Source organism: Cornus florida, unplaced genomic scaffold (genome assembly GCF_030987335.1).
Source record: "Cornus florida cultivar Cherokee Brave unplaced genomic scaffold, ASM3098733v1 CherokeeBrave_3.0.0_Hap2_Chr03, whole genome shotgun sequence".
NCBI lineage: Eukaryota > Viridiplantae > Streptophyta > Magnoliopsida > Cornales > Cornaceae > Cornus > Cornus florida.
Genome location: NW_026775573.1, coordinates 65,129,530 through 65,143,116, shown reverse-complemented (window position 1 = coordinate 65,143,116; position 13,587 = coordinate 65,129,530). Strand labels below are relative to the sequence as shown.

Sequence of the window (13,587 nt, the reverse complement as noted above, 5' to 3'; positions counted from 1 at the left end):
TGTGAGTGAGTGATTCAAGGAAAGCCTTTTTGGTTAAATTTAAATTTATAAAAACCACTACTACTACTACTAACGTAGCAATAGTGAGTAAGGATCATCCCAAAGGATTTGCAAGGTACTACGGAATTGAATTCGAGTTAGTAAGTCGAATGATTAAAGAGAGGTTTGGTTGGTTGAATTAAGCTAATGGTTCAATTAAAAACATGCAAATTAAGAGCAATCTAAAGATTAAAGTATAGAGAATGAGAGAGAAATCTTAGGGCATAGAGTTCACCACTAGGCTTTACTTCACTAAACATTTAACATTTGTCAATTTAGAGGGATTTCATATTATAAAACAAGTGTGTGTGTGCCATTAATTGAAATACTAAGCATGGATGGCAAATTAAGCATAAATTGTCTAATCAATCTAGTGAATAGCACAACCTATCAAATTAAGTCATTAACCATTCAATAAACCCACAATTAATACACACACAAAAATCTAGAGAAATGTACTACTTGCACTCATAAGTATGGATCATCAAACAACAAAAATAGATTGTCCACCTATCTAGGAATTTAAAGCAACTATACTACAACTATACCAATGACAAGAAAATTAAACTAATTAATCTAAGGAGGTAGCACAATTCATCAAGAAATAAACATAATCCATCAAACAAACCACAAGAGTAATCAATTAAGCACCATACCTTGACCATCACTAGATTTACAATTCCAGCACACATAGACATGCATTAAACTCATAAAATCTAGTGTAAGCACATAACCATTCATTCTAACATACATAGACATATGAATAAAAATAAAAGATCAATTGAAAAAATTAATTCATACAAATCATGTAGAACTCAAGATTTATATATAATCATGGTCAAAACATTATTTACAACATAAATCCCCAAAAATCACAAAATACTAGGTTTAAGAAGCAAGCCTAGAGGCTATCTCTAACCCCAAGAGAAGGATCTAGCCACTCATAGTTATTGTCATCCAACCCTCAAAGGCTTTCTTCAATGTTGGCATCATCTTCTTTCTCTTTGCTTTGCTCCAAAAACCCTAATCTAGAGAGAGAATATTATCTAAAAGCTATAACAAAAGTTGGAATGACTAATGTAACAAAAATCTTGGAACCCTATACAATTGGTTCAATTTTAATTAAATACAAGCCTCTTGGAGTAGGCAACAAGTCAAAAATAGGCCTTTGATTGGTACAATATCGCAGTTACAAAAGTTGGTGGAGTTCAGGCGCGCTTGAGAATTAAACAGCTCACTGCTAACAAGGGCTTTGATCGATCAAAGTTGGCGTCAATGGATCGAAGCTTACTTCGATCGATCAAAGATGACGTGGCAAAGATATTTTTGACAACTGGAGACCTTATCCACTGAACTGGCACCGCCTTCATTTCGATCGATCCAAGAGATCTTCGATCGATCAGGACATCCTTTGATCGATCGAAGACCATCCAGTGCAGTTTTTCTGACTTTTTTTAGATTTTCTCCTTAACTCCAAAAATAAGTTAATAGGCTCTTTTTAGCATGTTTGAACCTTATTAACCTGAAATAGACAAAAACACAAATTAGAACTACAACGAGAAAGTTAGATAGATGAATGGACTAAAACACCCTAACTTAGGTGCTAAAATGCATCACATTTGAGCACTTATCACATCTCCAAATTTAGATATTGCTAGTCCCTAGCAATGAACTACAAAGAAAAGATAGAAATAAACAACTATATAACTATAAACTAGAAAGCAATGAAAGGATAACGCCACTTTCGTAGGGAACACGATTGTATTTAGCGTATGCAACAAGCCTTTTAAACCCCTAGGTTACCCCTAGTGGACGAGTGAAGTCCTGTGAGGGTTTCCTGAAATGATACCCACAAACATTAAACTTTTTCTCACTAAAGAGGCACTAATATATAAAACAAGCATTGGGAGAAAACTACCTCAAGTATCTAATTTTTCCACCATCTCTAAGCAACTCTCTAAAATTTTGACAATATGCAAGCAAATATGGTCCTCCACACATCAAGAGAATGATTATGTAAATCAAAACAACTCTAAAATCCTTTTTAAGTGAACCGGTATCAAATATGTTGTTATCTTAACCAACTAATGAAATGGTCACAACTGGCGTCAAGCTAGCACACAAATCTAGTACCAATCATCAAGACAAAGAGTGAACTTTTTATTAAAGTTTCATTCAACTAGGTGCAGTTATTCTTTCCACTCGATTTTTTTTTTATTTATTTATTTTTTAATGATCAAAGATAGAAGCATGGTGCAATGTAGTGATCTCTTAAGCTTTCCAGAAAATTCATGAAGCGAGCGTTAGATCAATGACTCCCAAACCAGACCGCTTTAGGGCATTAGGTGTAGAGACACCCCTAAGAACTTACAAGCTCAAATCAACTAGGTTACAAATCAAAACAATCATCATCTAATCATTTCTTACTCCTCACCTTTGGTAAGAAATCCTCACTTTTTTTTTTCTTTTTTTTTCTTCTTTTTTTTTTTTTTTTTTTTTTTTTTTTTTTAACCTAGAGTTTGGGCCCTCCACCTTTTGACGCGAGAAATTCAATACTTGATGAGGCTAGAATCCTGGCTACTTAGTGAAAAGGGTTTGTTGTCCACCTTTATCAAGAATGAAAGCTTCCAAAGCACTACTAGCTCAATTGGGATATAACCAAATTAATAATCAACAAAGCATGTACCCCACAAATAAGTGCTAGTGTGTGCCTATGCTAGTGTAAAATCCTATCGTAAATCTCAAAACAATCACAAGATCAAGATGATGTAGACCACAAATGCCAGTAAGATATCAATCTTTCGAAAAATTTACTACTAGATGGCATTCACAATGCATACAAGGAGTATTAGACTCTCAAGTCAATAAAATTTTAATTCTAAGTATCATAACCCTCAAAAGATCAAAATCATAGCTAAAACTCTCAAATTATACCACATGCATAGAAAATAAGTGCGACATGTTAAAAAATGTTAACACACCCCCAAAATTAATTTGTGCATTGTCCTCAATGTACAAAAATGGCAACAAATAATGGAAATAGTATACCATAAGGGTGTCACAAATATGACCCGGCAATGGAAGCTTAACATTGGAAAGCGCATTCCCAAACTTAGATTTCAAAAACCTGTCTGAAAATGGTCACACTAGCAACTGTCAAAGCATATGCATCAATGATATCAATGAGAGATGGAACGAAAAACTGGGCATAAATCCATGGCATATAACAATATAAAGCTCAGAATATCCAAAACCGAAATCAATAATGTCATAAATCCCAAAAACCCATGTATTTAAATAAATCCAAAACCAATATCCAAAATCAATGTATCTAATGTAGTGCAAAATAATATTTAAAATAAGTGCAAAGCATCAAAACAGTGCAAAATATCCCAGAAATATCAATGTATCAAAATGTATCAGATCATGGAGTAAGTAATAGAGAGAGAAAGGTGGAATCATGGGGAAGCATCTGGCGCAAGCATGTCTGCAATGATCTGGAGCATATCTGACATCTCCCGGCTATGTCGACTGAGAGACGTCTGAATGTCTGTCCGCAAATCTGAAATGTCTTTCCTCGCATCCGCTACACCTCTCGCCAGATCGTCAGATCGCCTAGCTAAGTCATCATGCCGCCTCGCTAAATCATCGTGTTATCCCATCATGTCAGCTCTGAAAGAAGTAAAATCTGAATGTAATTGAGTTAGGTCAGCTTTGTGGCTGGAATCTGAATTGGCATGACGGGAGCGAGTGTCGACCTAGGGCATCTGCTCTGTAGAAGGGACATATGAGGGGTCGGCCTGCTGAGATGGATGGGGAGGAAGAAGTGGACCTGGCTGTGATGTGGACGTGGAAGTAGTAGTATGTTACCTCTATCTAGGTCAGAAGGAAAAAGGTGATCCCTGAGATCCCTCGTCTGCCTCCTCCTCTATTCTCTGCTGAGCTCGCTGCCTTTTCTGCTCTCTATTCTTCCTATTCTTCAAGCAAGCATTATAGGTCTTGGTCCACTATTTTTTATCATACACCCTCTTCTCTCTCTACTCTGCAGGCTTTGCAATCTCAGTTGGGTCAAAGGAATAACCCTGGTCATTCGTTCAATATCTGTGTGATAAGATGGCCAAATGGTAAAGGCCAAGCATCAGTTCTGGAATTGTACTTAAAGATCAGATTGTCCGAGTACTTGTGGATAATTTCCTAGATGAGAGCAGGAATAGATATCCAGTAGCCTTGACTCAAACTGTATAGGGCCTTCAGAATCCCCTCCCACCTTTGTGTACCATGGCTTGAAGGAAAGGCATTAAGATGTAGCATAGAATCTAAGAACCAGTAGCGCGGATCAATATTAACCCAGTCTGCAAATATATTGCCTTAGTAGGCAGCCTGTGGAGAGAGTGTAGCAACCATAATCATCTCAGTAAGGTAAGCTGGACTGATCGGGTAAAGTGGATCCTTAGAGTCAGCGACCATTGGTGAGAGATGGGGACATGTGCAGGCGGCAGCAATGGCAGGGATAGAAATATCAATATCCTGACCATTTATAGTCGTGTTCATCAGCTGGCAATCATCCTCATCCATCCGGAGGTGCTGGAAAAATAGAGCAACCAACCGAGGATAAACTATAGTGTCTGCCGGAGTCATGATAGCATCTATGCCCCTACAGGTGAGCTTTGCAAACGACCACGTTGTCTGCTCTAACCCGACAAATAGCTCTCTGTCAAATCTGAATTCCAGCTCCAATTTCCTACCAAAGAAATAGAGAGTAGGCACTGCCTTGATAATAGGGCCCTGGGCCTCCATGAAAGATAGCTCTAAAGATGCAGATTTAGACGCAGTAGCCTCAGACGATGAAGATGATTCCTCCGCTGGAGATGCAGAAGACTGTGTAGCTATGGTTATTCTATTTCAGGCAAGAGTCTTTTACTTACGCTACATCTGCAAAAGCAACAAGTATAATTCTATACACGGGTATAAAATGAGGTAAGCATCTAATAAGAAAACATAAAGCATGCCTGAGTCAAGTAGAAATAGAAAATAGACATATAAGAACATGCTTGTGCAAGAAGTAATCAAGATAGCTTCAAGAATATCATTCAACATGCTTCAACAAGATAAGAATAAATTATGGCACAATAAGCAGTCTCAGATACGTAAAACAATACAATGATAGCATAGATGTGACGACCTTGGATTTTTCAACCTAGTGTGTCTTGTGATGACCCAAAGCGGATCCAAAATGCGGAAGCAAAACAAAAATAAGTCTATAGAGATGTACGTTATCCCTAGGACACAAGAATGGCCCTTCGAGGAAATTTGAGACTCAGCGAAAGCAAAACGAAGACAAGGGTATCAAAACCCTACCAAAAGAAAGACCAATGGTAAAATGGTCATTTTACCCTAAGAGGAAGGAATTTGACTTCCAACAAGTCAAGTGAGATCAAAACATCCAAAAACATCATTTGGTAACTTCACATGAAGAGAAGTGAAATCCCAAATGAACCCTATCTCGATTCAAACCAAAACTGGCACCCTCCCACTAAAATAAGGATATCTCAAGCTATGAGAAGAATCTGAAACTAAAATTTATACCATTGGAAATAAAATAAAAAATGAATGAAGTTAGACTCAAGAATCACTTGATTCGGAATTCGGATGGAAAAGATATCAAGTTCCGAAGTCGAATGAAGGAAAACCCTATTCCGGTTAGAACCAAATTCTGACACTACCTTATTAAAACATGAATAACTTGAGTTACAAATGGAATCTGAAGCTCTAATTGGTACCATTGGAAAGCTTATTCCGACGCGGTCTATTTAGACTCAAGAACGGACCAATTCGGAGTTAAAACAAGTGAGATATGGCCCGTTGAAGAAAAGTGTCTGGAGCATGAACAGTACTCGCGGGCGCCTGCCCAAAAGTTGCAGGGGCCCACCAATTGCGGCAGAAACCAGCGGGCACCCGCCCAAAAGCTGCAGCAGCCCGCCAAATGCGGCAGTGGCATGGGCTGGAACCTCCAAAAATGCAGAAACAGTGTTTTTAGCAGCAAATTGAACTTGGAGCGCGGTTTATGAGGTCAAGATAACATTTTTCGGAAAAACACGAAAAAAAAATTCCCCCTAAAATCACATTTTATATGTGACAAAGTTGAGAACAGAATTTATTTCCCAAAAGAAATCCCCAAAATGCCCTTAAGGTCAGATTTTTTAACAAATGGGTGAAATGAGTCCATAGGAGGCTCAAAACACAAACGAAAGGGTTTTTCATGAAAACAATCATGTACGCAAACGTAAATAGTATTTTTGAATGCGCGTGAATGATCCGCGGCTCCCGGAAATGGCCGAGTCAAAACCGACCCCCCGACGGCCAAAAAGGCAAAAATGAACTTGAAATAAAAAAAAATGAAAACCAAAATCATAAAATGGTTTCAAATTACCATTTGGCCTTTGGCTACACTTCATACATGACTAATGGGATCCTACGAAAGAATCAATATGGAATTCCCACACCCGATGCAAACATGGTGAAGCAATAACTCAACATTTTTCAATATATTCAAAATATTCCATGAAGTCAAAAATTTACATAGGATACAAATTACTTGTCTTTGACCTCTGGCCTCAACTCCTACATGTCAAATACATTGTAAAGAGTGTACTCATGTACACATTCCATACATGGAATCAAATATACACATTTTGTAATATAAGGCTACAAGTGGCATTCCAAGCCAACCTGTACAAAAATTAAAAACCTTCAAGTCTACAATCATTCAAGCAATAATGAACATCATGAACCAAATCTTCGTACCTAAAACAGCCCCCCAGTAACTTCGGGGTGAGTAAACAAGTTTACTCGTAGAAAATGAGCATGCATGACTCGATTTCTTTAGAAATTTTTACATTGACTTGAAACAATTCAAAAGGGTCATGCCACCTAACGTCTATGTCAAAGGTTAAACTCAGGGAGCATCCTAAGCTACCTCAGAACATTTCTAACATATATCACATCCTTCGTGCAATTCCAAACGACATAAGAGCATGCTATACAAGCAACAAGATGAAGGTTCCCAAATTTATCAACTTGAAATCTAAGGTACGAGAACAACTAAATATAACCATTTAGCATAATTAGAACTTCTAATACAATGCATCAAGACATAGATTCTCAAAGTTATCAACTTGAAATCTAAAATGCAAAAACAACTAAATATAACAATTTAGCATAGATGTACTTAACAACATCAAAATTTACCATGATTCATTGAAATCATAAAGCTCAGATGTACTTAACAACATCAAAATCGCCAATAACCAAAACCACAAGTCACAATTAAACATGATTATCAACTTGGAATTGAATGCGAAATCAAATAGTGGAAGACTTGGACATCTAAGCTCGGAATTCTGCCGAGACCTCAACGATTATTCCGGGCATTAACCCGCAGGGAAGACCACCCTAAGTGCGCACTATCTCAATTGGGGAGAACTCATACCTCCCGCACTAGAACCAAACTCTATCCATGTCACTTGTAACAATAATGTCCCAAGACTTCAAAATAAACCAAATAAGTTCACAACTTATACATAATTTATATAATGCATGAAAATACCTTCCATGCACAAGTAGGTTGAAACCACACAATCCATGCTTTAGAGTTTCAATTTTAAAATGGCATACATAATGTCAATTACAAAGTGTGCAATTCATTACACAAGGCAACAATATATCCCATAAAGAAAACATATTCTTATGAATATAAATATAACAACAATGTTATCAAATGCTCAACACAAAACCAAATGAATACACAACAAGTCCAAATCCATGATTTGAATATAAAAACAACTTCTAAAACACAAATAAATCTATAGAGTCATTAAATAGAATTTAATTAAACAAGATGATTAAATTCTCTAGATTTCAAATCAATTTCAAATAATCTCAAATTAATATATGTTAAGCAACATATCATGGTCTTTACATATATCAAATCAAAAGTGCAAGATGAACAAGATATCATCAAATAGAATTTAATTAATTTAAATCAATTAAATCTCTAGATTTCAAAAGTTGTTCAGATGATCTCAAATTAATATATAGCAAACACTAAGTCATAGTCATATCATATATCAAGCCTAAAATGGAATACAAATAAAATACAATTAATTAGAATTTAAATCAAATTAAATTTATTAAATCTCTAAATTTGAAAACTCATTTAAATCTTACCAATTTAATATATAACAAAGATCAACTCATGGCCATACCATTTACCAAGTCTAAAATGAGTTATATGCAAGTTATGATAAATCTCTAATTTCTCAAATTAACAAAAGTCATGCATACAACTTATATTTCATACAAGAGCAAGTAAAACAACTTAGAAAATAAATTATAACACCCCCTACCTCACTAGAGAAGTGTCTCTCTAGAATTCAAGGCAAATCAACACAAGATGACAAACTTTTCAAGGGTTATGAAGAGAAGGATGAGGGAAACAAAAAGTATTCCCAAGATTAAGCTTGGAAATCAATAGAAGGCTCTCAAAAATCAAGGTCAAAGCTTAAGGCTTTAAGCTCCATCCATGGAGGCTAGGGTTTATGGTAAGGAAGCTAATGACATAATGTGAAAAAGTGTGAGTGGAGAAATTAGAAATCCTCCACTCACTAGGTGATCCTACACCATGGTCAACACACACATCTATGGTCAATTGCACAAAAACCCTTTTTTAAAACCATAATCCCAAAGTGGCCCAAAAATTAATTGTAAGACTTAATTTGGAACGTACACTTGTCACTCATCCAAGCATCCATTGTAGGCTTAATCCCAAGCCTACACTTGTCAACCATCTAAGCCAACAAGTGTACCTATCCTAGGTCAACAAGTGATTAAATCTCCACCCTCCATATGTCCTCATCCAAGGCCTCAAAGTGTTTCCACACAAATGTCAACAAGTGGACCAATGAGAGTATGACACTTGTCACACTTTTTCAGAAATTGCAAAAAGGTCATTTTTGAAAATATCTTCCAAATTGAATTACAAAATGGTCCCTAAGACGAAAAATAATTACTTTACAGTAATTACACAAAAATTCCAAAAGTTTAGAATATTACTAAAAGGTTATGCATCTATACCCTTTACAGAAAAAAAACACTTAGCATGTTTTTTTACAAAAAGTGAAAATACACATAGCATGAAATTTAAATATCGTGGATGCATGTAGAACTGGAATCAAATCCGAACATGAAAAGTGAGATTGTGCCAACAAAGTGACAAACGAGAAAAAGACGAAAAGTGAATAGTGTCACAAAAGTGAAAATGTGAAAATGACTCGGTTCTCAAAGGAAGTCGTCAATCCACGAAAAAGAGTCTCGGAAACCATCCCCGAGCACTCAAGATGACATTAAGTGGCGAGAAACCGAACTCAGAAAGGAAAAGATCAATGAAAAAAAAAAAAAAAAAATATCCGTAAAAATTTGAGAAAAGGAAAGGAAAGAAAATAATCGGGTCATTACAATAGAGAGCAGAAAAGTCACTTTTGGAAACATTTAAGCGAAAATGGGATCAAAATGACAAATATAGGATGTGATGTGCATAAAGGATGCAATGTGCGTTCATAAACCTAAAATTCGAGAAGACTTTGCAATTTCATGGCAAGTAGACCCTAGGATAACATCATATCAATTCCTAAGTAAGAATGTCTACATATTCAACATTTAAGACCAATAGAACAAACAGGATGATATAGAGAATATGATCATAGCAACTGTCTACCTAGAATTCAAGAATCATGTATATCATGAAATAAAGATTAAGTGAATTGCACGATTGCAAAACACTTCAATCCTAGGCATGTTATGACACACGAGTTCAAAAATGAATCCTGAATATGGTATACAATTATATGGCATGTATCTTAATGATGCACAAATATCAAAATCAAACTCCAATCACAGAAATATCTCGTACTCCATTTCAACAAAATCAACAACCTATGATCACTCATGGCTCGTGACCCCCTCTAAGCAATATATAAGCAGAAAATTGATCACTTATGGCTCGCGACCCCCCTTTAAAGCTTAAATGAAGCAAAGAATGGTCAAAGACTAAGAATAACAATAAACTTACCCTTTTTTGAATTAAAATCATGACCGGCAAAGAACCTCGGTCTCAAGCCCTTACTAGCTTTTCAAAAATGGGACACAAGTGTATACAATCAAGCAAATGGCATTTTAAAGAGCAACTTTCCAAATTCAAGACAACACACCCCCAAACTTAGTTCTAATGACATTTTAAAATTCAAATTATGTTCACAAGTGGGTACTAAGGCAAAAGAACAACAATGGCATCCCATATATGCATTTTGAACTCTAAACATTCATTTCCCTCCCCCAAACTTATTCAAAGATCAATGCAGCAAGGATTTATTCAAAATAAGAACCTAAACTTTCAAAACCAACAATGTGACAAAAGTGTGTGCAAAATGTATATATACAAGCAGCGAGTTGCAATTTATTCCAAAATGCACACAACTATTCAAAGAAGATCACATTTGGCAAGTTTCAAGTTTATTTAGCAACATTAGACTCTTAGACTTCAAAAAGTTTGGTTTAGAAGGGCAAATCAACACTTCATTCAAGGGAAGTTCAAAATCATGACAAGTTGAGTCAAAAGATATCAAACTTATGCCCTAGCATGGCAAGAATCAAGAACTGAGCACAAACAAGTTTAATAGCACTTAGCACATGCATTTGGATGGAAAGAAAACAAGCGGAACAAGTTTCAACTCATTTAAGGGCATTTTGGTCAACTTTGAAAATTTTCAACACTTTGGGTCAAAATTGGAATTTTTGAAAACTTTGGGATCCAAAACATTCACATACATTGTAGATAAGCATCATAACAAGAATCATACATTGAATATTCAACAAATGAAGGAATTAAGCAACTCGACTTCACATTTTCGAAACAAAGTTCAAAAAATCCTTTTTACATTTCCGAAAACAAAAAGTGTGATCACAAAGTAATTTTAAACATTCAAGAATCATTTTGCCAAAACAATGTACCTTAATCATGAGCAATCAACAATTAAGATCAAAAACTTGCAAAGAGATTCCATTTGAAACACATTTATGCATTTTACATTGACTTTGCATTTTCAAGTTTCAAAAGCACAAGTTTCAAACTCAAGTCATACTTTCATGCATTTATAACAACTTAGAAACAAACATCCATGCATTTCCACATTAAGTAAAAGAAATCAAGTCGGGGGCATGCTCCCCAATATTCAACTTCATATGCCATTGCAATTTTCAAAATTTTCAAGAAATTATTCTAGTTTTAAAATTTTCCATTTCAATTCAATTCTTTAAAACCAATTCCATTTTTACAATCCCGCTTCCATTTCCAATTACAAAGCAACCATTTCCATTTTATGACATTTAATTCCAAATTCCCTTCACAATCTAAAATCTCAAAACAATTTCCAAGAAAAATGTTTTATTTTTCAATTCAACTCAAAAATTTCAACTTTAAACTTCTTTTTCAATTCCGATTTAAATCCAAAAAAATAACCAAGTGCCATTTAGAGATTTTAAAACCAAAATCCAAGTTTATTTTTGCAAAAATTTGACATTAGTTCCTCTTAAATATTATACATGCCACCAAATTTTTCAACAAAGGCAAAAATAGCATACATTTATGGAATCAAAATCAAATCTAAACATATAAAATTTTAAATCCCATACTTCATTCATATCAAATCAAAAGGGACATAGCCCACAACACAATCCATATGTAAGCCTATCCTCCTTTGAATTTAATACACACTGCCCAAATGAAACAAATTCATAAATATCATTCAAGTGAAAATGCCCAAACTCCACAGCAATAGACAAACTTCAAACATTCAATGTTGCCCCAATCCTCCATTCACAAAGTACCCAGCTTCAACATCACAGTAATTAATATCACGGTGCAAAAGTATCATCACAGGTGCATTTCAGTACACAAGTCCATCCATATATTTTTTTTTTTTTTCCATTTTTTTTTTGATTTTTCAAGTCCAGTTTCCATGATTGAACACATAAATATATACAAACATATATTCAAAGGAAAATAAATCTAAAATTGAAAAAATTAAAAATAAAGAAAAATTAAAATAAAAAACAAAAAGAATGAATTTTCACATACCCTACTCGAAAATGAGAAGAGGAGACGGAGAAAGAGATTTTTGGGATGAAACCAAGAATTCCGGCCTAACCGTGGCCTGAAGTGGTAATCCTAGGACTCACCAGAATCTGCAGAAACTCGCCGGAAGTTGCAGAGATCCAGCCGGTTTGAATCGGCCTCTCCTTGGCCTAAATCGACCAGAGATCGAAATAATAAAGAGAATAGAGAGATTGGAGAGCTCGAGATGAATGAACTCGGCCGAAGGCCAAGAGTTCGCCGGTATCAATGGAGAATGGCGGCAGGCTTGGAACTCCTTGGGCTTCATCGAAAATGAAAGAGACGAAGGGGGGTGGTCTTGGGGTTTGATACTCGCCGGAGTGAGAGTGAGAGGTTGGGAGTTGGGAGATTGTGAGATTATAAGAGATTGAGAGAGAAGAGGTTCGGGGAGAGAGAAATAGAGGGAGGCTGAGGGTTAGAGAGGAAGGGAGAGAAAGAAAAAGAAAAGAAAAAGGATGAGAGAAATAATAATAAAAAATTTAGGGTTTGGGAAGGCCAATGATCAGAGTACTTTTCTCAGAATTTGAAAAGACATAATCTCGATCCATCAAAGAATTTTTCTATCGATTGAACACTTATTTCGATCCATCGAAGGAAAAAAGGAAGAATTTGACACAAGTTCGATCGATCGAAAAATTTCTCAATCGATCGAAACAGTTTCGATTGATTAACTGGAAGATGAAAAGTCTGAGTTTAACAGCTTTGATCGATTGAAAAGTACTTCAATCGATCGAAATGATGAGATCCTGAGAGCAATTTCAAGGCAAAATGGGCATCTGTAGAATTTGATCGATAAAAGAAGAGTCTTCGATTGATCGAAGATGACATTGAAAATGCAAAAAAATGCTTAAAATTGCCCCGATACTTGAATGATCAACTCAAAACATATCTAGACGACGTAGAAAAGAACAAAAGAATAAATGAGGGAGGAATAGGGTCGAAAAACCCTACGAAGTATTAGTGTTTAATGTCTCTAACAAGACGTTGAATTCTTTTAGCCCGGATCAAAAATCTTATTAGACATCCCCTTCTCAACGGGGTGAATTGAACTTCAAATCCCACCCAACAAATCATTCCCAAAGGAAAATTGTTGGATTTGATTTAAGTATGCTTGACGGCTTTTGATCAAAAAAACTTTTGGGCTTCCATGCCCTTTCAACATTGGAATTTAAAACGACATCTTTTGAAGATTGATTCAAAGGCAAAACATTTGATTTTTCAATAGAAGGAGATAACTTATTTTTGTCAACTTTGCTTACAAAACTTTTTTCCACAGCAAAAATCTCTTCATGCTTGTCCATTGAATTAGGGGTTGGATTAAA

The 13,587-nt window shown here is 35.5% G+C and overlaps 1 long non-coding RNA gene across 1 annotated transcript; it reads right to left on the bottom strand.

Annotated features, from left to right (window-relative positions):
* Positions 1 to 833: 833 nt before the first annotated feature.
* LOC132300695 (uncharacterized) lies at positions 834 to 12,794 on the bottom strand. The gene is made up of 2 exons (XR_009480533.1): positions 12,230 to 12,794; positions 834 to 4,971 (listed from the first exon to the last, which is right to left on the bottom strand). It is a non-coding gene; the product is annotated as an uncharacterized LOC132300695 (long non-coding RNA).
* Between the last annotated feature and the right edge of the window lie 793 nt (positions 12,795 to 13,587).